Consider the following 26113-nt stretch of genomic DNA (forward strand, 5'->3'; position numbering starts at 1 on the left):
AAGAGGAGAGTGAAAAAGCTGGCTTAAAACTCAACATTCAAAAAATAAAGATCATGACATCTGTTCCCATCATTTCATGAGAGATAGATGGGGAAACAATGACAGACTTGATTTTTGGGGCTCCAAAATCACTGCAGATGGTGACTGCAGCCATGAAATTAAAAGACGCTTGCTCCTCGGAAGAAAAGCTATGACAAACCTAGACAGCATATTAAAAAGCAGAGACATTACTTGGCTAACAAAGGTCCATAAAATGAAAGCTATGGCTTTCCCCAGTAGTAGTGTATGGATGTGAGAGTTGGACGATAAAGAAAGCTGAGCGCTGAAGAATTGATGCTTTTGACCTGTGGTGTTGGAGAAGACTCTTCAGAGTCCCTTGGACTGCAAGGAGATCAAGTGAAGTGAAGTGAAGTCACTCAGTTGTGTCTGACTCTTTGAGACCCTGTGGACTGTAGCCCACCAGGCTCCTCTGTCCATGGGATTTTCCAGGCAAGAATAACTGGAATGGGTTGCCATTTCCTTCTCCAGGAGATCTTCCCAACCCAGGGACTGAACCCGGGTCATTGTAGGCAGATGCTTTACTGTCTGAGCCACCAGGGAAGTCCCAAGGAGATCAACCCAGTCATACAGCACCAGGTCTGACGGATTAAACACCATGAACTTATCAGTGATAAGGAGCCACAAAAAGGACACAGGCATGCTAGGATTTTAGAAAGATCCTACTTATGGGTGACTACACGGCAGCTATTATGAGTGGGGAAAAGACTGGAGGCAGGGTGTACAGGCCAAAAATGACCTTGAGTTTGGTGAGAATCATAGATAAGAAATATTTAGGTATTAAAAAAAAACAGATTTTGGTGATTGACTGGATAGTTATGAGACAGTGAAGCAGAATTTAATGTTTTATAGCGCTTGAGTGATCCATGGACAACAGTACCAAATAAAAGGGACTTAAGGTCAACTGGGGCTTTCAGAGTTTTTGTTTCATTTTGATAATGATAATATACATATCTGATGATGAGCATGCTGTCTAAGGACAAAGGGAAAAGAAACTGGTAAAGTAAGTAAAGCTGATAATCTCAGTCCAAAATTGGCTAAGTCTGAAGTAGACAGAGTATGGGAGATCCAGGCTATTCCTTCAGGGAGACGTTTCATGACTGCATTAAACCAGAGGACTATGTAAGAAAAGTAAAGGATCCCTGGCAACAATCTGTTAAATAAGGCTACAATCCAGAAATTAGCCATCTGGGCTTCTCAGGTGGCACTAGTGGTAAAAAATAAATAAACAAACAAATAAAAATTTAAAAAATCTGCCTGCCAATGCAGGAGACACAAGAGAGTTGGGTTCAATCCCTGAGTTGGGAAGATGGTTGGAGGAGGCCATGACAACCCACTCCAGTATTCTTGCCTGGAGAATCCCATGGACAGAGAAGCCTTTGTGAGCCCTGGGGTCACAAAGAGTCGGACACGACTTAAGTGACTTAGCATTCACTAGCACTCAGAAATTAGAGACAAAGAGGGTGCTCACTTGAAGAAAAATTAGGAGGCCCAACAGCACCAAGTCCAGGTTGGGAATGTGGAAGCCTAATACCTGGAGTAGAACGGGCACCAGCAGGCATCATGTTCCCGCCCCCCAAAACGGGGTGAGGCTAGAGAGGAAAATCACTCAGGCTCAAAGGAGACAGCTTTGAGGTCCTTTCAATCTCTCATCTCATTTGATAATGATCTTGCCCTTTGCTGGTCAAGACACTCCAGTAAGCACACACTTACAGAGTCTCCCCACTCCTTCCCCCAGCACCGAAAATGGGAAATGTTCTTGTCTGATTTACTCTCAAATATTTTCTCAGCTTTCCAACACTTTTCAAGGAGTTAGTGAGGCCATGTGAATTACAACTTGGAAATACGTCCCAATAAATACAGAAGCTATTCTTACAACAGCCTCACAGCCAAAGGTCACAGCCAGGCATGGGAAAGATCCTGCCTCCTCCTGCTAGCTGAAGCGCTCACTTACCAGGTCAGTTGCACTCGCTCACGTTCACTCTTGCTCAATGGCCCTCACTCTCTTTGTCTCTGCATCTGTCTGTCCATCTCTCTCTTAGTACCCAGTTTCATACTGGTTACTGTTTGGTCGAGCCTGGATCACTTGTCACCCTAAACACAAATCAGACTGAACTCACACAAGCACAGAGGAGAGAGCTGGGCTCCAGAGAGGACTGGACATCTGTGGTACTTGACGTTCAAGTCCCTGGCGAGATGTCAACATTTCATAGAGCACTTTAAATGTTTTGTTTGAGCGCTAATGCAGCATTCTTCACTGGTCAACAGCAGGAGTCCAGGCAGAAAGCAAAGCAGATTTCCCTCAACATCAGATGTTACACCCAGTGGCTGAGCCAGTCTTGCCTTCCGAAACCACACGAGACTAGATAAACTGGTAAGTAAAAAAGTCCATTCAAGGCAGAGTGTATTTAAAGGATATTTGTAGTGCCACTGTAAAATGGCCCTTTTGTGCTTATCATGTCCTAGATTCCTTTTTATAATAGACAGAGTGACAGATTTACAGGTGAGATTTTACTTCTCCAGGTTCAAAGACTAAACTAAGTCCAATTAATTTTTCTCTGTAAATGTTCTTTTTAATTGCATGAAGCAGGGTTTTCTTTCATGACCTTATGCACAGGCTTTCGTAAACTCCTGTTTGAGAAACTTTATCTTATTGCTTGTAAAATATAAGACAATGTTGTGTGTATCTGGATAGTGAGTTAAAATCAGTTTTGGAAATGGTAAAGAGCACAAATACAGCTGGGTTATGATGTAATCCTTAAAGCTGAGGGAATCCAGTAAAGAACTAAAATACTGCAGGAGAAAAAAACAGGTTTGGTGTATGAGCACAAAAGGCCACAACCTCACTAAAAACTGACACCAAACATGAAATACTTCATGCAAGCAAGCATTTTAAGTCTTCTCTGAAGCGCTAAATGCGTGGGCTACCTGTGTGGATTTAACGGTGAGTCCCATTTGATTTTCAAAGGAAAGAAATGGGAATTTTAAGAGCCTCAGTTGCTGTTTTAGCTTTTACTATATGTCTCAGAAGTTGTTGTATTTTTTTTTAATGGAGTGTTTATTATAAACTCTCATACATGAAATATTTTCTACTTTGAAACTCCTCACATTAATAATAATTTACATTCCCCAGAGAGTATTAAAAGTGTTACACAGAATCCCTCAAAATAATTCAAATATTTTACTAATGACTTCCTTTCTAAAGAAACTGAATTGCATAGATTCTTTCCTCACAACATCTGTTATTTGCTTTTCGGTATGAATTTCTCACACAAATTTCCTTTTATTTATTTTTCCTCTTTAATTCAATAAAGGATGAAAAAATTATTTTTAATGGAGGATAACTACTTCACAATATTGTATTTGTTTCTGCTATACAACAATTTGAATTAGTTATATGTATATACGTAACCCTCCTTCTTGCGCCTCCCTCCCACTGCCTCCATTCCACCATCTAAGCTGTAACAGAGCACTGAGCCAAGAGCCCTGTTACACAGCAGCTTCCCACTAGCCATTTTACACATTAGTGTATATATATGTCAATGCTGTTCTCTTGATCTGTCCCACCCTCTCCTTTCCCTGCTGTGTCCCCAAGTCCATTCTCCATCTACGTCTCTACTTCTTTCCTGCAAAAAGGTCATCACTACCAGTTTTTCTAGATTCTATATATATGAGTTAATGTATTCTATTTGTTTTCTCTTTCTGACTTTCGTCTGCACGACAGACTCTAAGTACATCCACCTCACTACAACTGACTCAATTTCATTTCTTTTTTATAGCTAAGTAATATCCCATTGTACGTATGTACCATTTCTTCTTTACCCTTCCATCTGTTAATCAACATCTAGGTTTCTTCCATGTCCTGGCTATTATAAAACCTACTTCAGTGAACATTGGGATATGTGTATCTTTATGAATTATGGTTTTCTCAGGGTATCTGTCCAGTAGTGAGTTTGCTGTTTCTGATGGTAGCTTTATTCCTAGTTTTCTCACTAGGAATACTCTTCATACCTTTTTAACTAGGAACACTCTTTAACTAGGAATATCCACCATACTCTTCTCCCTAGTGGTTGCATCAATTTACATTCCCACCAACAATCCAGGGGAGTTCCCTTTTCTACACATCCTCTCTAGCATTTATTGTTTGTAGACTTTTTGATGATGGCCATTCTGATCTGAGTGAGGTGATATCTCATTGTAGCTTTGATTTGATTTCCCCTAAGATCATGGCATCTGGTCCCACCACTTCATGGGAAATAGATGGGGAAAGAGTGGAAACAGTGTCAGACTTTATTTGGGGGGGCTCCAAAATCACTGCAGATGGTGACTGCAGCCATGAAATTAAAAGACGCTTACTCCTTGGAAGGAAAGTTATGACCAACCTAGATAGCATATTCAAAAGCAGAGACATTACTTTGCCAACAAAGGTCCGTCTGGTCAAGGCTATGGTTTTTCCAGTAGTCATGTATGGATGTGAGAGTTGGACTGTGAAGAAGGCTGAGCACCGAAGAATTGATGCTTTTGAACTCTGGTGTTGGAGAAGACTCTTGAGAGTCCCTTGGACTGCAAGGAGATCCAACCAGTCCATTCTAGAGGAGATCAGCCCTGGGTGTTCTTTGGAAGGAATGATGCTAAAGCTGAAACTCCTGTACTTTGGCCACCTCATGCAAAGAGTTGACTCATTGGAAAAGACTCTGATGCTGGGAGGGATTGGGGGCAGGAGGAAAAGGGGATGACAGAGGATGAGATGGCTGGATGGCATCACCGACTCGATGGACATGAGTTTGAGTGAACTCCAGGAGTTGGTGATGGACAGGGAGGCCTGGTGTGCTGCAATTCATGGGGTCGCAAAGAGTCGGACATGACTGAGCAACTGAACTGAACTGAGCAGTGAGTGATGGTGAGCATCCTTTCATGTGTTTATTGGCCACCTATATGTCTTCTTCCGAGAAATGTCTGTTTAGGTCTTCCACTTATATTTTGATTGGGTTGTCTGTTTTCTGTTATTGAGCTGCATGAGCTGCTTGCACATTTTGGAGATTAATCCTTGGTTAGTTGCTTCATTTGCAATTATTTTCTCCCATTCTGAAGATTGTCTTTTCATTTTATGGTTCCCTTTGCTATGCAAAAGCTTTTAAGCTTAATTAGGTCCCATTTGTTTATTTTTTGTTTTATTTCCATTACTTTAGGAGGTAGGTCAAAGAGGCTCTTGCTGCCATTTATGTTCAGAGAGTGTTCTGCCTATGTTTTCCTCTAGGAGTTTTAGAGTTTCTGATCTTACATGTAAGTTTTTAGTCCACTTTGAGTTTCTTTTTGTGTATGGTGTTAGGAAAAGTGTTCTAATTTCATTGTTTTAGATGTAGCTGTCCAGTTTTCCAAGCACCACTTACTGAAGAGACCGTCTTTTCTCCACTGTATATTCTTGCCTCCTCTGTCAAAGATAAGGTGCCCACAGATGTATGTGTTTTTCTCTGGGCTTTCTATTTTGCACCATTTATCTATATTTCTGTTTTTGTGCCAGTACCATACTGTCCTGATGACTGTAGCTCTGTAGTAGAGTCTGAAGCCAAGAAGATTAATTCCTCCAGCTCCATTTTACTTTCTCAAGATTGCTCTGGCTAGTCAAGGTCTTTGTTGTTTCAATCCAAACTGTAAAATTTTTTGTTCTAGTTCTGTGAAAGATGCCACTGGTAATATGATAGGGATTGCACTGAATATGTAGAGTGCTTTAGGTAGCACAGTCATCTTCACAGTATTGATTCTTCCAATCCAAGAATATATCTCTCCATCTGTTTGTGTCATCTTTGATTTCTCTCATCAGCGTCTTATAGTTTTCTGCATACAGATTCTTTTGTTTCCTTAGGTAGGTTTATTCCTAGATTTTTTTTTCTTTGATGCAGTGGTGAATGGGATTGTTTCCTTAATTTCTCTGACTTTTCTGTTATAACAAGGCAAGGTATTTCTGTGTATTAATTTTGCATCCTGCAACTTGATTAAATTCGTTGATAAGCTCTAATAATTTTCTGGTGGCATCTTTAGGGTTTTCTATGTATAGTATCATGTCATCTACAAGCAGTGATTGCTTTACTTCTTCTTTTCCAATCTGGATTCCTTAAATTTTTCTTCTCTGGTTGCCATGGCTAGGACCTCCAAAACTATGCTGAATAACAGTGATGAGAGTAGGCATCCTTGTCTTGTTTCTGATCTTAAGAGGAAATGCTTTGTTTCTCACCATTGAAAATAATGTTTGTTGCAGGCTTGCTATACATGGCCTTTATTATATTGAGGTAGGTTCCTTCTATGCCACTTATCAGAGACTTTTTTAAATAGATGTTGAGAACTATCAAAAGCTTTGTCTGCATCTATCGAGATTACTGTATCGTTTTTAATCTTTCAATTAGTTAATATGGTGTATCACATGGATCAATTTGCATAAACTGAAGAATCCTTGCATCCCTGGATAAACCCCACTTGACCATAGTGTATGATCCTTTCAATATGTTGTTGTATTGTGTGTGCTAATATTTTGTTGAAGATTTTTGCATCTATGTTCAGTGACACTGGCCTGTAATTGTCTCTTTCTGTGATATTTTTGTCTGGTTTTGCTATCAAGGTGATGGTGGCCACATTGAATGAGTTGCTAATCTGCCCCTATTCCCACATGTACTTGCCTCCAGTGTCCACGGCTGCCAGAGTTAAGAGCATTTTCTGTTGTGGGAACACACTGTCCTTTCATATAATCTACAGACACAGTCTACCTAGTTGACCTTGTGGATTTAATCTGCAGCTTGTGCAGGTGATGGAAAGGATTTTGATGCTCTTCCTCAGTCATTCCGCCCCTGGAGCTCAATTGTGATTTTATCTACACGTGGGCCACCCACAGGAGCCTGCTCCTGAGGCTGCCCTAGAAGACCTGAGTCTGCCCTAACCTCTACACGTGGGCCACCCACAGGAGCCTGCTCCTGAGTCTGCCCCAGTGAGGACCAAACACAGAGGTGGCATGGCTGCTTGGATCCTGGGGGCCCTGGAAGCACAGGTGCACAGGGAGGCCGGAAGCCATGGGTTCAAGGGATACAGCTCTGTTAGGAGCTTTTTCTAGCCTCCAGCAGCAGGCACACAGGAGGCAACCGTGGGTGGTCCTTCTCTATTGCTGGGCTGCTGTGGGGGGAGAGGTCACAGTGGTGGCTCCAGCCCTTGCGAGTGGCTAGGCAACAGTGCCCTGCTTCCAATGCCGTCAACATTTCCTCCAAAGGCATCCCCTGTTGCGGACTTCCTTCCTCCCGTTCCCTCAGACCATCTCCCTACAATCAATAGCAGTCCTCACCGTAGGATTGCTCTCCAATCCCCACGCTCCAGCTCGAGCCCCTGTGTGCACTGGTGGACGTGAGTCCAGCCCGGGGTACACAGGCCTGTGGCAGACTGTCCGTGTGGTTCCCACTCTATGCAGACTATCACAGATCAGCCGCTTCACTCTCCTCTGATTCTTCAAATGCTTCCCTTCTGTCCCAACCGATTTCCCTGGAATTCAGGAATCTCTCCCCTGCTTTAGCTCCCCAACCCCGGGGTGCAAGTCTGGTCCTCCTTGCTCTCCTCCTCCTTCTCACTTCTTTCATCCTGGGTAGTCATGTGTGGATTCGTATAGTCCTTTCTGGTGATCAAGGCTCCTAGTAGTATTCAGCCAGTGTTCTGTGAGAACTATTGCATCTCCAAGTGTTGTCCAGAGGTGTCTGTGGAGACAGATGCACTCCATTCCACCTGCTCCTCTGCCATCTTAGACCCAATTCCTAATGTCTTATAAGTTTTTATTTCCATCTTGATTGAGTCTTCTGATTTCTTCCTCTGAGATTTCACATAACACTATTAAATATCAAGCATTGGTACCATTTTAAGCTTAATTCGTGGATGGAAAGACCAAAGTATGTAACTTGTGAAACTTATTCTATTGCTTGTTTTTCTAGAAAGTTGGGTAGTAAATTCCATAGAATCTAAATTAATAATTTTAAAACTTAGTTCATTTTTAACATCCATTCCAGTTTATTTCCCAGTACCAAAAAAAAAAAAACCATCTTTTGCTAAGGAGCTCCATTTTCTGGTGAGATTGTAAGAATACTTCAAATGAAATAAGGCAGAGGTTTACAGCATATTTTGCCAATGACAATCAGTTTCTCCCTCTGCCATCAGAAACTTCAGAAATCACTAAATTTAGTACTTGCTGTAAGTTGTGACTTCCTTCTTCATAAATTACTCTTTAAAGGAGTCTTCCCTAATTCAGTTTTATATCTATCACTTCCCTGCCAATTTTCTCCACTTAAAGAAAGTATTCACAGGAGAAAATCTATCCACCTATACAGACCGTTAGACATAAAGGTAGATCTCACATTTAACACAATTAAAAAGAAGAGACTGGCATTTGCAACTAATTCCTCTTTCCTCCATTCGGGCCAACTGTCTGCATCAACTCATTCTGGGGAAAAATGCTCCATGGCCTTCAGCACTTCTTCAACAGAAAACATTTCACTGGCTACTAGGCAGCATTCACACGGTCACCAGATAGTTTGAGAAAGAAAATCCATAATAAAAGTTTAATTTGTAAAACATAACCAAGATCAAGGTTCATTGACTTTTGCTCCTATGCCCTTTTATGCAACTATATAGATTTTCACTGTTCATGCATAATTTTACTAAAGACTATTTTAAATAAATCTGCATTAACCATATGAAATTGACATTTTTTGCACATAAAATATAATCAAATATTAGCAATTGTATATGACTCGATCTAATAAAAAAGAAAACAGTGTTAGAAGGTAGCCCCAACAATCAAAGGGTGAGGGAAACATCACTAGTAACAACCTACATAATTCAAAATCACTGTGGATTTTGAATGCAGATAATTTGATAGTTACTGCAGCCATGAAAGTAAAGGGTGCTTGCTCCTTGGAAGGAAAGCTATGACAAACCTAGACAACATATTACAAAGCAGAGACGTTATTTTGCCGACAAAGGTCCATATAGTCAAAGCTATGGTTTTTCCAGTAGTTTTTCATGTATGGTTGTGAGAGCTGAACCATAAAGAAGGCTGAGCACCAAATAACTGATGCCTCTGAATTGTGGTGGTGGTGAAGACTCTTGAGAGTACCTTGGACTGCAAGGAAATCAAACCAGTCCATCCTAAAAGAAATCGTTGGAAAGACTGAATATTCTTTGGAAGGACTGATGCTGAAGATCCAATACTTTGGCCACCTGATGCGAACATTTAACTCACTGGAAAAGACCTTGATGCTGGGAAAGACTGAAGGCAAAAGGAGAAGAGGGCAACAGAGTTTGAGATGGTTAGATAGCATCACTGACTCAGTGGAATTGAGCATACTCTGGGAGACAGTGGTGGACAGAGGAGCCTGGCATGCTGCAGTTCATGGGATCACAAAGACTCAGACACAACTCTGCAACTGAATAACAAACAACAACACATAATTCCTATACACTAATGAGATTTAGGGACTTCCCTGGTGGCTCAGATGGTAAAGTGCCTGCCTACAATGCAAGAGATCCAGGTTCAGTCCCTGGGTCGGGAAGATCTCTGGAAGAAGGAAATGGCAACCCACTCCAGTATTCTTGCTTGGAAAATCTCATGGATGGAGGAACCTGGTAGGCTACAGTCCATGGGGTCACAAAGAGTCGGACACGACTGAGCGACTTCACTTTTACTGAGATTTAGGAATTCTAATTTGGAGAAGGCAATGGCACCCACTCCAGTACTCTTGCCTGGAAAATCCCATGGGCAGAGGAGCCTGGTAGGCTGTAGTCCATGGGGTCGCAAAGAGTTGGACACGACTGAGCAACTTCACTTTCACTTTTCACTCTCATGCACTGGAGAAGGAAATGGCAACCCGCTCCAGTGTTCTTGCCTGGAGAATCCCAGGGACAGGGGAGCCTTGTGGGCTGCCGTCTACGGGGTCGCACAGAGTCGGACACGACTGAAGCGACTTAGCAGCAGCAGGACTTCTAATTATCTGTACAAGTACTCCTCTGTTTTTAAAGCCTCTGCACAGATTCTGCTATCAAAAGTGGATATTTCCAGCAGCCAAATTACACTGGGAAAGAACTTCTATCATTGGCTCTGTTTTACTGATTAGGAAACTGGAGTCCAGAGAGCTTTGGTGATTCAAACAGGATAACACAGCTAATAAAGTCCAAGGGTTGAACTTAAAAGGAAAAAGTCAAAATGTCTTCAAATCAAATGCCCTGTCGCCTGCCCCATCCGGTCTCTGACCTAAGGAGATAAAAAGTCCAATAAGAACTGTGATTTATACACAAATAAAAGCTGGAGATGCAAGAGTATGTGGGACTGCTCTTCGCCTTAACTAGGTACTTACACAATAATGGCAATAATCACATTGTATAAAACAGTCAATATTATTGGGACTCAGGTTTTTAGAGAGGAAATTTTCCACCATTGAAAAAGCAGGGCACTTTTCAGACAAACAGCTGAATTTGAATCTACTGTGGGCTTGGGCTACATTTTGTTTTTTAGTTCCTTTGCCTCTGTGATCCACCTCCGCTCCATCACAATAAAGCTATCACCCCAAAGAACTACTAAGACAATAAAACAGGCCAGTCCCTGGTACCTTAGGAGCTACTCAATAAAAAGGGAGCTCCTCCCTCTTCCTTGCTAGTAACTTACTAAGTTAGAGGGATTCCTGTCAAGAGTAAAATCCCACAGGAAATTGCTTGAATTGATTCACACAGTCATCGGGCCAAGTAAGAAATCATAAAATAAGGGGAAATGAATACTTCTCCCAATTTATCTCCTATCATTCCAACAGAAAACTGGACACTGCGTCAGTATTTTAGTAGTAAGTACCTATCAACAGGTCCACTGGCCACTAACTGTAACCAGTTAGTGACCACTGTAAACAAGTAGACCAGTCCCTCCAGCCCAGATCAGCAGGTCTGACAGCTGTGGGGCATGGAGATCTGGGTCAGGGCCCATGAGCCCCACAGGTGATGGTCTTACACAGAAAGGGGTGGGAGGAACTAATGAAAGGTATTATTTGCTTAATTCATGTTTGATGGATGGATGGACAATCAAACAAATTAACAACCATATCAAAAAACTCAAAACAGAAGAAAAATGAAAGATATCTGATGAGCAGGAGTTATAATGATAGGCAGAAGTTATATACATTTTTCATTTAGTCACTCTCCATAAAGATCTGGTGTCTTCTTTTGTTTTGGGATTTACAGACAGTCCATATATGGGATGGATTAAGAGCTGACATAATAAAATAAGCAAACTAAACCCCCAAAAAAACCTTATTAGAAAATAGAGTAAAATATATTTTAGCCAAGAATTGTCAAACTTTGGTCTCAAGAGCCTTTGAACACTACTGAGAAGCCCAAAGCTTGTTGTTATACACAGCAATGTTTACTATATTAGAAATTTTAATTGTGAAATTCATAAAATATTTTTAATTTGTTTTAAAAATAGCATTAAATGTTAACATGAAAAATACATAAAAGTAATTATATTTCCCTAAAAGCTTTGTGAGGAAAATAGCATGATTCTACATTTTTGCTCATCTCTTTAACATCTGGCCTAAGACAGTTAAATTCTCACATCCACATCTGCATTGGATGAGTTTCAAAATGTAATTTTAGTTAAAGTGTACTGAAGAAAATCTAGTTTCACATAGATATATTCTAACAGGACAAGGAAGAAGTATTTTTGTAGCCTTCTGGATTTTCTTCTTTGGTGGTAGCGGTGGTGGTGGTGGTGTAGTCACTAAGTCGTGTCCGACTCTTGCGACCCCATGGACTGTAGCCCGCCAGGCTCCTGTCCATGGGGATTCTCCAGGCAAGAATACTGGATTGGGTTGCCATTTCCTTCTCCACCCTCTTTGGTACCACATCAAAACTCAAAAAAGCAGCAGTTTCTTAAAGGCTGTTTGCAAAGGAGAAACTAAATCCATATCAATGAACATTTTTGTTGCATTGAAAATCCTTTAGTATAATTTAGTCTTTGAAGAAATCTTTTACCACTGCTAAATTTTATATCATGTAATTGTTGGTCATTTGGAGAGATACATTCATCCAGAACTTTGAAGTATACTTTTCATTACACAGTATCAAAAAACAGTATTTATAGTGGCACTGATCTCATTCTAAGTACTGGAAAGTACTGCTATTTTTTTGCCTTGACTTGAAGGAGCATTCTATTCAATGTTGAGAAAATGTCCACCAAATACCCAAGTATGAACTGCTAGAGTTTGTGTATCCTTCTTTCCAGTAAAAATGGTGTTCCATGAAGAAAGCACCTAATTTAGCTCATAACTCACTCTCAAGTGTTGTTCCTCTAGATAACTATCATATATAGCAGAAGTGCTTTGTGAACTATTCTTATAATGCCACATGAAACATTTAAATATTTGTCAAAAGGACAATACCTATTACATCATCACAGTCATTCTAAAGTGAACTTAACTTTTTCTGTTTTGTAGGGTTGTTTTTTTTTTAAGATTTATTATTTTATTTTTGGGCTGCGCTGGGTCTTTGCACTGCACACAGGATGCCTGTGTGCAGGCCTCCTCCAGCTGCAGCGAGCAGGGGCTACTCTTCATTGGGGTGTGTGGGCTTCTCATTGTAGTGGCCTCTCTTGTTGCGGAGCGCAGGCTCTAGACACACAGGCTTCAGCAGTTGTGGCACGAGGGCTCAGTAGCTGCAGCTCCCAGCTCTAGAGCGCAGGCCCAATGGCTGTGGCACACAGGCTTAGGTGCTCCATGGAACGCAGGATCTTCCTTCCTAGATCAAGGAAGTTCCTTGCATTGCAAGGTGGATTCTTAACCACTAGACCTCCAAGGAAGCCCCATATGTTGTTGGCTTTTTTGTTTGTTTGTTTACTAAGGTTGCATGCCAGTAAGTTACAAAATGACTACAGGACACAATTGGGTACATGGCCTTCAAGTGTGCTGAGGTATCAGCAAGTTTGTTTTACACACTGCGGCTTTGGCACCATTAGTACATTTACTAATGTACACCATTAGTACATTACTAAATCTGAGAATAGGAAATGAGGATTGGCATCCACAGAGGATTTGCAATCACTTTGGGAAATTGTTTGACATCATTGTCTATAGTTTAACATTCATATACCTATGATTCAATAATTAAATACCTAGATTTATGCACACAAGAAGCTCTTTCACATGTTCATCCAAAGACATGAAGGATATATACCTTGGCATGGTTCAAAAGGGCAAAAGCCTGGAAACGTGCTGAACACAGGAAGCTAAATGGTCAGACACAGGAAGCTGAATGGTCAGAAAACAGGAAGCTGAATGGTCTGAATGGTCAGACAATGGAATGTTACAGTCACCAAAACAGATGATTTATAGCAACACTCAAGTAACATGGACAATGCGTGGTGTGATAATATTTAAACCACTCAATGATTACATATGTTTCCTAAAGATCACAATTTCATACACACACATAAGCATACAACACACTTTTAGGACTATACATACATGTAACAAAACATAATAAAACTAAACTGAGTAAATGAAAAAAATGAGGCTCAGGGTACATGGTGGCCAGAGAGACGGCATGTGGGAAGAAAGAAAATTCAGTTCCATGTATTAATAGCTTATTATTGTCAGTCTTGGCTTTTGTTTTGGTTAACAAGTTTGAAGGAAATTAATAATGTGATTAAGAATAATAAGATAAAAATTTTTACAGTCAATCTTGCATGAACCTTGCATCATAAGAATATGCCATAAACCAAAGACTATGGTTAATCCGATTTTATGCACCAATGATTTTAAAAGATATCTATACATTTTAACCTATTCAACACATAGAAAATATACAACTCTGAGGTCCTGAACAGACTCATCATTCAACAGTTGAGTCCTTTATTTGACCAAAGTTGTACAGATACAGTCATTCATAAATTCAGTAAATATCTAATGAACTTCTACTATATGCCTGGCACTAATTTAACAGTGAAGAAAAGAAGTAAGTTCTATTTTCATGAAGGCTACCTTTAAGAGGGTGGCACAGTAGGAAGAGGGAGGTGGAGGGATGATGGAAAAAATAAATTGAAAAGTAAGTATCACTTTAAATAACGAAGATGGCTCTGAAGAAAATAAAACATGTGAGAGGCTGGAGTGTGCTGGGTAGGTGCTCGGCTGTGTCAGGGGTCGTAAACCTACGGTAAGGCCCCACTGAGAAAGTGATGTGTTAACAGAGACCAATATGAGGCAACCACAGTAAGATGCTAGAGACAGACAACCACAGGCAGAGGTCAGGGCTCCGAGAACCTCTGCCCCATTGAGGTTCATCTTTATAGAGCTGAACTTCAGCATCGCCGTGGAGACAGTGTGAAGGCAAATCTACCTGGATATTCCTGCTCCTCCTATGCAGTTCCTGACAAACTCTGGTGGGTCACGTTTGTAGACCCTTGCCAATGCCTCTCCCCCTCTGCCCCCTCACCCTCAATTTACAAAGGAACAAAAGCTTTTCATGATTTATTTGAGACAGAGAAAAAACATGTATCTGCTCAGAGCTTTTCCTGACACTGGATGGCAGGCAAGGAAAAGCTCAAGGGAATAGCTGGGCAGTTAAGCTTTTGCTTTTCAATTTTTGTTCCACTCAACCAAAAAAATTAGAGTGAAATAATTTTTTTTATGACACATACTGGTTTACTTGTCAAAAGCAACAAATATCTGCAACCTTGCGTTCTCTACACCCCCACCCCATATGCACAAACTGCCTGCACTTTGCCACAAGCTGATCATGTCAGGGACGTTCAGGAGACAAAGTTTGCTGACACTTTTGCTGCTGCAGGCTGGGCAGATTCATATTATAGGTTAAAAAAAAAAAAAGCCACATAGCTGAAGAAGGGCCTCTGCTGTCCACAAGGAGAGCAATTGTGGGCCCTGGCTAAGGAATTCGGGGTAGTAATAATCCAAGTTATGCTGACATTACACCTGCCAGGCATCCCTCAGCCATCCACTGGGATGGGGGTAGGGGATGAAACCAAGGAAAAGAGCATACAGGTAAGATGCTACAGTCACTGAGGGCTTGAACGACCTGGGTTTCAATTGCAGGTGCTCTGGTTACCATCTCAGAACTCGCTCAAGCTACTAAGCTCCCTTACATAGCATTCTTCCTATGTAAAGTAAGGATGTCTTCAGTCATTCATCAGAAATTCATTCAACTCCTATTATGATCCATTTGCTGAGCTAGATGAAAATACGAAGCTCTCTCTCCATTCAGTGGAACACACAAGCTAATAAAGACAAGACTTTTCAACAAGAAACAATAGTCCATAGTCGTTACAGCTTTAGAATAACACTCTCAGTTCTACAACACACTTGTTCTTACACCTTGGATAAGTTATTCAAGCTCTCTAGACCTCAGTTTCCTCAACTGTAATATGGGATTTCTCTTATCAGGAGGATTTTTAAAAGCACAGCTGTAGTTCATTCATTTTCACTGCTACACAAAATTCCACTAAAATTTTAAACTCATTCTCCTGTCAAATCCTCCAGTTGCTATTTCTACACTTTGGCCAAGTAATAAGTAATGTTTCTATGAGCATCTTCTTGTATATCCTTGGAATGCTTCTGGAAGAGATTCTTCTAGAACATATACTTAGGAATTAAAATGCTCAGCTAAAGGGTGAATGAACGTTCATCTTTTCCAACTATTTCCAAGCCTTTTTCAAAGATTCCAATTCCTTTAGAAACAATAATACTGAGCTGGGGATAAAAAAGAAAAAAAAAGCCCTGTAAGACTACACAAACCATGAACCATGAACAATTTTTTAATGGAATCTATGTTCATATAGATTTAAATCAAGATGGGAAATAAAAGACACAAAATTCAAGACAGAGTTCTCTCCCAGTGGAGAAAGGCACAGCCCAGGGGGAATGAGAAGGGAAAAGTTGGCATACCCAGTAAGGCTCTGGCTCTCAAGTCAATACTGTGTTCTTTTTGTGTGCTTTAGCTTCTTTGCATAAATTCTTTTCAAAATATCAAATATTCCACTGACAAGAATAAGACTCTTTACCGTTTGAGCCACAAGGGAATCCCTTGAAAAGAATAAGTATTTTTAAAAGCAGTTAGCATTGCCTGTATCTGATACATAGGTAAAGTTCCAAGTAACTGGCAATTATTGCTGTAAAATGTGAAGAGAGTAGAAACAGATGACAAGACTGTTTCTAGATGACAACCCAGGACTGCAGGAAATGGAGGTGCTCAGCAGAGAGCTGGGTGAGGAGGCTGCTCAGATACCAGAACCACAAGGACTCTGGGCTCTAAGAGGGCAGGATCCCCAATACCAAGAACACTGCCTCATAGAAGGTGCCAAAAGCATTATATGAGACATGAAGGGAAAAGTCTGTCTTACAGATGACAGTCTTAAACAATATTCTAAACAAAGATTACTTCGGCTTAGAAGAAGCGGGGAGAATGAGAAAAGATGGCCAGGAACAGAGTAAAAAACACCAATTTCAGGGCAGGCAGAGAAGCTCCCAAAGGTGACTGAGAAGAAAAGGTAAGGAAGGTAGAGATGTCTAAGAACTGCTCGCTTCCACCGCATCCCATCTGTTTGTTTTTCATGATACTAATTTATTTAGAGGTTCTGAGCTGGCTCTTTTATAGAATGATCATGCTCTGAATCTGTCCAATTGTTTATCCATGATCAGCTTTTTAACAAGTTATGTTGTATACATCTGAGTTATATTGGGGGCGGGGTGAATATCAAATTATTCCATTTTTGGTAAGTTGAATCATTCAGTGACTGTCAGATATCCCTACTGAAAAGGTATAATTTTTCCTTTGTTATTCTAAGTGATTTGAGAGTGATGCTTGTAGACTAGAACATCCTGTTCTCCTAGAAACTTTTGCTGACTTTTCACAAACCTTGAAGATTGTTGCCTGCATCCGTTATTATGCTGAGACTGCAAACTGGTTTCTTTCTATCATTCCTTCTACCTTTTCTAGTTGACTTTCTTCTGTGAAGACATTCTCTTGTCTTCATCCTCCCTTTTTTATCTATATTTTTAACAGTACTAGCAACTCTTGAATTTGGTTTGCTTTCAAAAGTGTTTTCATCTATTACTGTTATTGATATACAAATTGTAGAATTTAGAAGTGCCACCAAGTCAGCTCTCATGTCCTTTTGTTCCCTCCTTAACATTTCCTTGCTAGTCTGAGTACTCCCTTGCTTTTTGCCGGCAAGGTATCAACTCACTTTTCCCTGTGCCTAATTTGAAATCAGTCATTTCCCCAAGGAGGCTTGGTCCCTTTTAGTGGGCAGTGATACTCAGAAACAAGACAAGCTCATTGATATTGGGGCTCATTCTTTGCCACCTACAGAGGATTTCTACTTTTGTTATGTGAGGTTGGAAAAGGCTTGAGCAAGTTTATAGCTATGAGGGTGTCACAACTTCAAGAGAACTTCTGCAGGTTTATACCTTGAAAGAAAATAGTCTAAAGACAGAGACAGATCTTGAATACAAGAGAGGAAAGCAATAATGTATGGATAAAGATTAGAAGTCAGGGAAGGCTACATTAAAAAAAAAAAAAAAAAAAAAAACAGTATGGAGAAAATAAAACTGATCCTTGTCGAAGTAGGTCATGAACATGAAATGCAATTCATGGTACAGATGGAAAGGAACACTTCTAATTATCAGATTTTGTACAGTTCAGACAACTACATCTGAGGCAGTGATGAAATGGCAACTAATAGCTCCCACAGGGTACGGCAAGATGTAAGACAGCTCTCTCAAAACATGTAAGACTGATTCAAATTGAAATCCATATGAAAAGTGAAATAATCACTAATGGATTATTTAAAGAGGACATTTACATTCAACAATGGATCCCATTGGGAAGGGCCTAGAACTCAAGAAGAAAAGGTCTTCCATTCCATATGCACTCTGAGCACCATCTTTAAGCTGCATGAAAATGCATCTTTCACATTTAAGTCCTACTTATTTTCAAGTGAATTATAGTTGCTCCATTGTCATATATTGTGTTTAACAAAATACAAATTCATTTAAAGAATTTTCCCAATTCATAACAATACATTTATTGAACCAAAATTTACTGACTTCCTCTTACAGGCAGGAAGTACCTGAATTTTAGGCTTTAAAGTGTATAAGAATCACTTCTCTGTAGTATTTCTATTCCCACTTAAAAGTCCTGGATATTTATATTCTTTTCCTTTGGATATGTAAGCCTGAATCTTGAACAAACATAAAGGTGATTGATATTCATCTAAGACATGAAAGCAGTTGGTTTCTCAGAATTAAAAATCTGTTCCCCAGCCCCCTAGCAAAGGGGCATGTGTTAAGGCCGCCCTAAGCCCAAAGATCTGAAGATCTGAGTACAGCATGCCTGACTGAGAAACTCCATCTCAGTGAAGCAAAAAGAGGTCAGAGATTCATTTCCTTGCCTGGCCCCCAGGGAACAGAAACACATATTCCAAAACAATGCTGCAGAAGAACAGGCTGCAGGCAGAAGCAGGGGGGTGGCAGGAAGAGGGAGAGTCAGAAATCATGACATCTCCATTTAATTCCATAGAAGGAATCAGCCCCCCGAACTCTGGAGACAGGAGTTTCATAGCTTTACATCACTCTCATGGACTGCCAAGTAGGAGCATGAAATGCTTTGGACTTCACCCTTACTGCCTCAGAGTGAAGGGAAACCCTCACTTACTTAGATTGCCACTTCCCATTACTAGAACCGAGGGACCATAGAATGCACAGCCTTCCCCCAGCCACCCCTAGGCAAACACTGCTAGGCCAGACTCCCCGGAGAGGTGCGGAGCACTCGGAAAATGGATCTACAGTGTCTCGTGCAGCCCTGCATGAGCGCAGAAAAACCACCTCACATAGATGTGGGGAAGTAGGGCACATGTGGGGCCCGGCCCAGGGGAAGTCCTGGCCCACTCCGAGTCCCAGAGACTTCGGATCCAATTCTGCTGTCAGCTGAGTCACTCACTCTCTGAACCCCCACTGGTCCCTCTGAGTCACACAATGCCGGGCACCAGGTCTTACAGGAATAGAAACCCTACGCAGTAGCAACTACTACCTCTCCTTTTAGATGTAAACACAGAAACCAGGAGGCATTCTGCAGATAGGGCAGATTCTTTACCGTCTGAGCTACCCAGGAAGCCCCAAATAATTGACTACCACAGCTATTAAGAAATTGAGCCATATTTTTAACCAAGGTCCACTGTGTCCATTTAATCATTATGCTCCACTGCCTGCCCATTATTCCAATAGGACAGTAAAGAAAACCTACTTCACATTCCAAGACCTAAATATATGAATCACGTATTGCTGCTGAGTTACTCAATGCATAAAGTTTAGCATCAATTACAGAGTTGATTACATTCTATTCCTGTATCAAAATGGTAAGAAATATAACTATTATTAAGGGGCTACTTCATATCTTAAACCATGGGAGCTGCTGGCACCTAGTGGATAGAGTCTGGAGATGCAGCCTTCTATAATGCACCAGACCACTCACCCACAGAGAACTGCAACTCAAAAAAATGTTGACAGTACCAAGGATGAGAAATCCTGGGCAACCCCAAGACTATAGGTGAAAAATCCCCCCAAATCCATCCTGACAAACTAGATGCAGTTACTGACACAGAGGCTAGGGTCCGTGGTGGGGGGGCATTTTCATGGCCCCAGGAGGGCCTGTGCAGCACCTCACCTCTTCCCCCAGCTCCTAATTATCTGCCTGCATCACCCAAAGATGTGAAGACAGACCCAGGTTCAAGGAGATGCCACTCTTGCACATAGCTGCGAGTTTGGCTAAATGTAGTTTAAGGAAAGTGGTTGGAATTAAAAGTAAAAACTAAGTCTTCATGTTATCAGTCTACCTGTTATTACATGGAATCAAAGAACGGCTATTTGTGGCAGAAACTCACAGATGTTTAGTCTTCGTGATTTTGAGAGTCTGTAAACAGGAGGGCCCAGGAAGGAGGCCTGAAGGTGTAAGGACAGAGCTGAGCTTATGCTTTGGTGGAAGAGGAAGTTCTGAGGTGTCTGCAATTCAGCCCTTGAAGAACATGCAGGTGCTTCCAATGTGAGAATGAATTAGCACTGCTCGTCAATTAAAGGTCTGTAAGACCCTGATGCTGGGAAAGATTGAAGGCAGGAGGAGATGAGGACAACAGAGGATGAGATGGTTGGATGGCATCACCGATGTGATGGACATGAGTTTGAGTAGGCTCTGGAAGCTGGTGATGGACAGGTAAGCCTGGAGTGCTGCAGTCCATGGGACTGCAAAGAGTCAGACACGACTGAGTGACTGAACTGAACTGATAGTCAAAGCTATGGTTTTTCCAGTAGTCCTGTATAGATCTGAGAGTGGGACCATAAAGAAGACTGAGCACCGAAGAATTGATGCTTCTGAACTGTGGTGATGGAGAAGACTATTGAGAGTCCCTTGGACAGCACGGAGGTCAAAACAGTCAATCCTAAGGGAAATCAACCCTGAAAACTCATTGAAAGGACTATGCAGAAGCTCCAGTACTTTGGCCACCTGATGCAAACGCTGACTCATTGGAAAAGGTCCTGATGCTGAGAAAGACTAAAGGCAAAAGGAGAAGGCAGCGGCAGAAGATAAGATAGTTGGATAGCATCACTGATTGATTTTATGGACGTGAATTTGGGCAAACTCTGGGATATAGTGAAGGACAGGGAAGCCTGGAGTGCTGCAGTCCATGGGGTTGCAAAAAGTTGGACACAACTTAGTGACTGAACAACAAACAACTCAGAGACAACAACATCTGCCCACTTACAAGTAAAAGCACATTTCTCGCTGGCGTACATTCTGACCGAAGATGAAGTCAATGGGCCATGGTGGCCAGGAGTTTGAGGAATCAAGTTAGACCTCATGCCCATATATAGAGAAAACTGGCTGGAAGGGAGAAACAGCAACAACCTCATGCCCAGGATCCTAGCATCTAAACCACAGCAGCAGACCTGGGTTTCCTCCAGCAACAGGGTCTCCACCAACTGACTACTGTCATTTGTTTTAATCACTAATATACGTGGTCTGTTTCTAGTCAGGTGTTCATTTTTAAACTTTCAGAAACTGGCAAATTAAACAGAGGTTCTGTACACAATGGTACCCAGAGGCTCACTGGAGAGACTGCACCCACACCTGGCAGACCTCTTAACCACTAGATCCCACTCTCACACTCACATGTCCACCTCACCTCAAAAAAAAAAAAAAAAAAAAATACTTGATAAGTGATTCCTAAAAACAATATTCTAGAACAATGCTGAAGGGCCTGCAATACATGTGCACACTCACAGACACACACAAAACATGCCTGCCTGAGTTACCACAGGAGTAGGGAAGACCTCGCTGGGAGATGAACACACAAGTTTTAATACTGTCTGACCATGTATTATCTGCCCAATTCGCCTTTGATGAGTTACTTAACCATTTTCAGCACCAGCTTCCTCATTTGCAAAATGGTGGTAACAGTAACTGATTAACAAGGCTCTATTATGTTACTCAAGAGCTTGGGCAAGCCACGGGACCCCTGCTGTGCTATCATCTCACGAGTCCTGGTGGATGTGCCTGGTAGCTCTCTCTGCCCCACACATGCTCCCTTCCCTTTGACTGGCTGCTGCTACTGCTAAGTCGCTTCTGTCCGACTCTGTGCGACCCCGTAGACAGCAGCCCACCAGGCTTCCCCGTCCCTGGGATTCTCCAGGCAAGAACACTGGAGTGGGTTGCCATTTCCTTCTCCAATGCATGAAAGAGAAAAGTGGAGGTGAAGTCACTCAGTCATGTCCGACTCTTAGCGACCCCATGGACTCCTCTGCCCGTGGATTTTCCAGGCAAGAGTACTGGAGTGGGGTGCCATTGCCTTCTCCGTTTGACTGGCTAAACCTAACTAATTTGTCAACCCTCACTGTCACAAGACCCAAGAAGACAGCTTTAATACCACCATTCCTGAAGCTGGAAGGTGCTGAGTGGTAGCTCTGCTCCTGTGCCTCCTCCTTCAATCACAGCCCCTTGTTGCACCCAAAAGTACCATTGTGTTCCATCTCCCCTAGATTGGGAACTTCCTGAGTGTTCCCTGTGGCCAGTGTATCTCCATGCCTGCCTGCCAGCCTGCCTGTGCTGTGCTCAGTCATGTCCGACTCTTTGGGATGCCACGGACCCCACCAGGCTCCTCTGTCCATGAGATTTTCCAGGCAACAATACTAGAGTGGGTTGCCATTTCCTTCTCCAAAGAATCTTTCCGACCAGGGATCGAACCCACGAATCTCCTGCACTGGCAGGCAGATTCTTTACCACTGAGCCACCTGGGAAGCCCCACTGTATCTCCAAACTGCCTGGAAACATGCTCTGATGGATTTGGTAAACAAATGAAGGAAAGGAAGATCCAATGTATACAGGAGCCAAAGGCTACAATGTACCTTATGAACAGAGGATTTCAACCTGCGAAAATCAATACCATCAACTATTACAGGGAAGTCTGGAAACAGAATGACAGAGAGAGGGACAATAAATTTAGAAATGAGGTCCCTGGCAGCCTTTGAGAAGTGTGGTGAGCACTAGTCATTAATGCTCATGGGGATGAAGAAAGATAAGGGAGGTACTCATTCCTTTGGGTACAAAAGAAAGCAAGATTCCCACTGGCTGAGCCTAGACAGAGTGCAGGCCAGACAGAGGACACAGGGAGGGCAGAGAGGGGTTAGATAGCCATAGTCGAAGTCTGAGCAGCAGCCAAGTAGGAAATGGAGTAGGAAATGGCTTTCTGAGTCGCAAGGTGGGCAGTCAGTTACAGAATAAAAACAGTAACTTCTATGAAATAAACTGACGAGCCTATAATGACTTCCTTTTGAACAGGTCTATAACCTGGAAGAAAAAGACACTGTTTACCCACTCCTCAGGAGTCACGGTGTTGGGAAAGAGAGGCAAGACCACGAGTCAGGATGAAGAAATTCTTAAATACTCAACCGACCATAGAATAAGATAGGTCGGAAGACTGATGACCTAATTAATTAATACTACTCAAAAGTATAAAATATTTTTAAAATAAAAGTATGCTGTTGAATATTCAATAACATAAGATATTATAAAATGCAACTACAAGACTGAATAAGTAGCCCATACATAAATCCTCATTCTAGTCATCCCATTACAACTGCTCTGAAAACCATCTAGGATACTACATACTGGCACGACAAGGAGAGAAAAGAAAAAGTCACACAGCAAGGGAGATTAAAAACAGCAATGCTAAGAAAACAGCCTTAGTAAGTTTGGACATGTGCACAATGATTACACACATCTATACTCTTTTCTACTGTTAGAAGAATCATCTAGAAAACAAGTATTTATCACATATGAAAAGATCGTGGGGCACCTGGAATGAAAGCTTTTGATGTTTGAACTCGAGGAGGAATTTTGAGCCTGTCACTTGCTAAAAACAGAACAAAGAACAGGGAGGAAAATGCTCATCACAGGTGTACTGTGCCAAGTCACTCAGTCGTGTCCAACTCTTTGTGACCCCAAAAAGGAGGGACTGTAGCCCGGCCAGGCTCCTCTGTCCATGGAATTCTCCAGGCAAGAATACTGGAGTAGGTTTCCATGCCCTCCTCCGGGGGATCTTCCCAACCCAGGGATTGAACCCAGGTCTCCTGCATTGCAGGCGGATTCTCTAACAGCTGACCTAACACTGTCACTTGCTAAGAACAGAACAAAGAACAGAGAGGAAAATGCTCATCATAGGTGGGTAGTGATAAAAGAGTGATTTGAAAGCAATTCATTTTCCATATACATTTTTCCCTAATTATGAACTATTCCAAGTACACCAAAGTACAGAAACTAATGCTGGTAACACCAATATACCTAATTGCCCAGTATTAATTCACAGTAATGTTTACGCATAATTCACAGTAATGCTAGGTACAGTAATGTTTAGTTGTTTCAGAATTTAAGAGATGAACGACCACAAATACAGCTAAAGTCCAACCACCCTACGCCCCACTTCCTTCTGCAAGAGTAAGCACTGTTCTGAAGTTAGACAGTATCATTCCTGCCCAGAACAAGCTCGGTATCACCCTGGATCAAATAAAATATTTCACCACAGAGAACTACATCTTGTTTCTAAAGAAAACCTCATGACCTTTTAGGACTATCCTAGGTAAATATAAGATGTTCTTTATCACCAGCTCTCCATAAAATATCTATTTGTATTTCCAGACCAGAAGGATGAGATTATGATGATGAAATCTGTAACAAGTAAACTCTCTAAGAAAAAATCTAGATTTCAGGCTCCCTTTAACATTATTTTTTCCTACCTGAAGTCCCAACTACAGCAAATAAAAGTTGTTTTTTTAAACCCTCATCAAATATTTATTAAAGTTTCCTGTGTACGAAGTCAAAAACTTGCTACTCAAAGAGTACTCCTTGCCTTACCAACATCAACATTACACTCAACTTCAGACTTATGGTATATGAGTCTTCATGTTAGCTGGAGCCCCAGGAAATCTGTACGCACATTAAAGTCTGAGAAGGGCTAGCTTAAAGAATTCAGAAAGGTGCCAACCCAGACCAAGGCAGAACTGAACCAATCACATTCTGCGAAACCTATCCTCTTCCTATCAAACAATAAAGCTTTCAGGTGTTATTTCGGTAAAGTTCATGTATAACTAGACCACTGGTTATCAACCAGGGGCAACCTGGCCCACTAGAGGACATTTTGGTCACAGCTTAGGATGATAAAGCTATTGGCACCTAATAACTAGAAGGCAAGGATGTTGATGTTTAACATCCTACAATGCTGAGGACAACGCTCACAACAAATCGTCAACTCCAGAATGTCAGTGGTACAAAGGTTTTAAAAACAAAAAACAGGAAACAAAAGAAAGCCTGCTGATGATTTCCTGGCTAAAAGGGTCAACTGTTTGTTAACTTCAGTAATTTATATGATCTGTTTTGAGCATCTAAATCCATAAAGGGGGAAAAAATAATAAACCAGTAACTAAAAACACTTCTTATTCAATTCTCAAGTAGAGTTTACAAGGTTCTCACCAGAGTTTACATCAAATCTATAATGGTCAATAGCAACAACCAACAAGAAGTTTGGTAAAACAACAAAAGCATATGTTGAAATATTTCAAGTTATACAAGCCGTATTTAAAGACTAAGTACCCTGCTACCACATATACATCTTCAATAAAACCTTCTGGCATGTATTTCACATAATTACATCTTCATTTTTCTACTACAATACAGGATCATTCGTGAAGAAACACCCTGGCCACTTCAAGATGACAAGCGCTCACTGGGCTAAATTACTTCATTGAAAGGAAACCTCATATTGGACAAAATTTTTAAAAAGGTAATTGAAGAAATACTTGGGCACTGTCAAGAGCTTTGTTAATTTCATCAAAATATTATGATGGAATAATTTCTCTTCTTCAGAAAAAGTAGAATTATAGCACACAATTAAAACACTGGAAGGTGGTCCGTTTTAAGAGAAAATTGGTTCATTGCATGTAATTACACAGAAGGTGAGTAATGAACTCAACACACTTTTATTATGGTGAATGTGTTTCTGGAGTGAGCATCGCCTTGTTTGGCCCTGGATCAACTAAATTCTGCCCAAAGAGAGAGCCCTGAGGTTACATGAAATACTCCACAACCCAAAAATATGACTGTGGCACAATCCAGAGACCTAACATTTCACTAGAAACAAGTGTACTCACTATCTAGATTAAAAGTAAACTTTGCCAAAAAAGAAGAAAGAAAAAAATTAAACTTTGCCATGGATGTTCTAGTTGTACAAAAAAAGATGAAAGAAATTCATAGGCTCCTACTATACATTAACAGCTGTCTTTTGGTCCCATAAATTCCATTTTACCATTATATGACCAAAGATCCAAAGTGACGGTTTATATAGACCAAAATGTTTCACATCATTTTATTCTCCTTTACCTGGATTTGTGGAATGAGGAAGATTTCCACCTAACAAAAGCTAATGCCTTATATTTTTTTA

General features: G+C 41.2%; 2 protein-coding genes across 21 annotated transcripts in view; one reads left to right on the top strand and one right to left on the bottom strand.

Moving 5' to 3' along the window:
- MED12L (mediator complex subunit 12L) overlaps positions 1-26113 on the bottom strand; it is a 363479-nt gene that overhangs the window by 191770 nt on the left and 145596 nt on the right. The gene's annotated exons all lie outside the window — the stretch shown is intronic.
- Positions 1-26113, top strand: part of P2RY14 (purinergic receptor P2Y14) — a 67167-nt gene that overhangs the window by 31097 nt on the left and 9957 nt on the right. For 2 of the 13 annotated variants that reach the window (XM_025289848.3, XM_006070225.4), the window contains exons 2-3: positions 2326-2431; positions 25351-25456. The exons of 1 other annotated variant lie outside the window; for it this stretch is intronic. The gene's annotated coding sequence lies outside the window, so the exon portion shown is untranslated. Of the gene's footprint in view, positions 1-1847; positions 2015-2325; positions 2432-25350; positions 25457-26113 lie in introns of all 13 variants that reach the window. 10 more of the 13 variants (XM_025289872.3, XM_025289880.3, XM_025289866.3 and 7 more) reach the window with 8 other exon arrangements.

Source organism: Bubalus bubalis, chromosome 1, assembly GCF_019923935.1.
Source record: "Bubalus bubalis isolate 160015118507 breed Murrah chromosome 1, NDDB_SH_1, whole genome shotgun sequence".
NCBI lineage: Eukaryota > Metazoa > Chordata > Mammalia > Artiodactyla > Bovidae > Bubalus > Bubalus bubalis.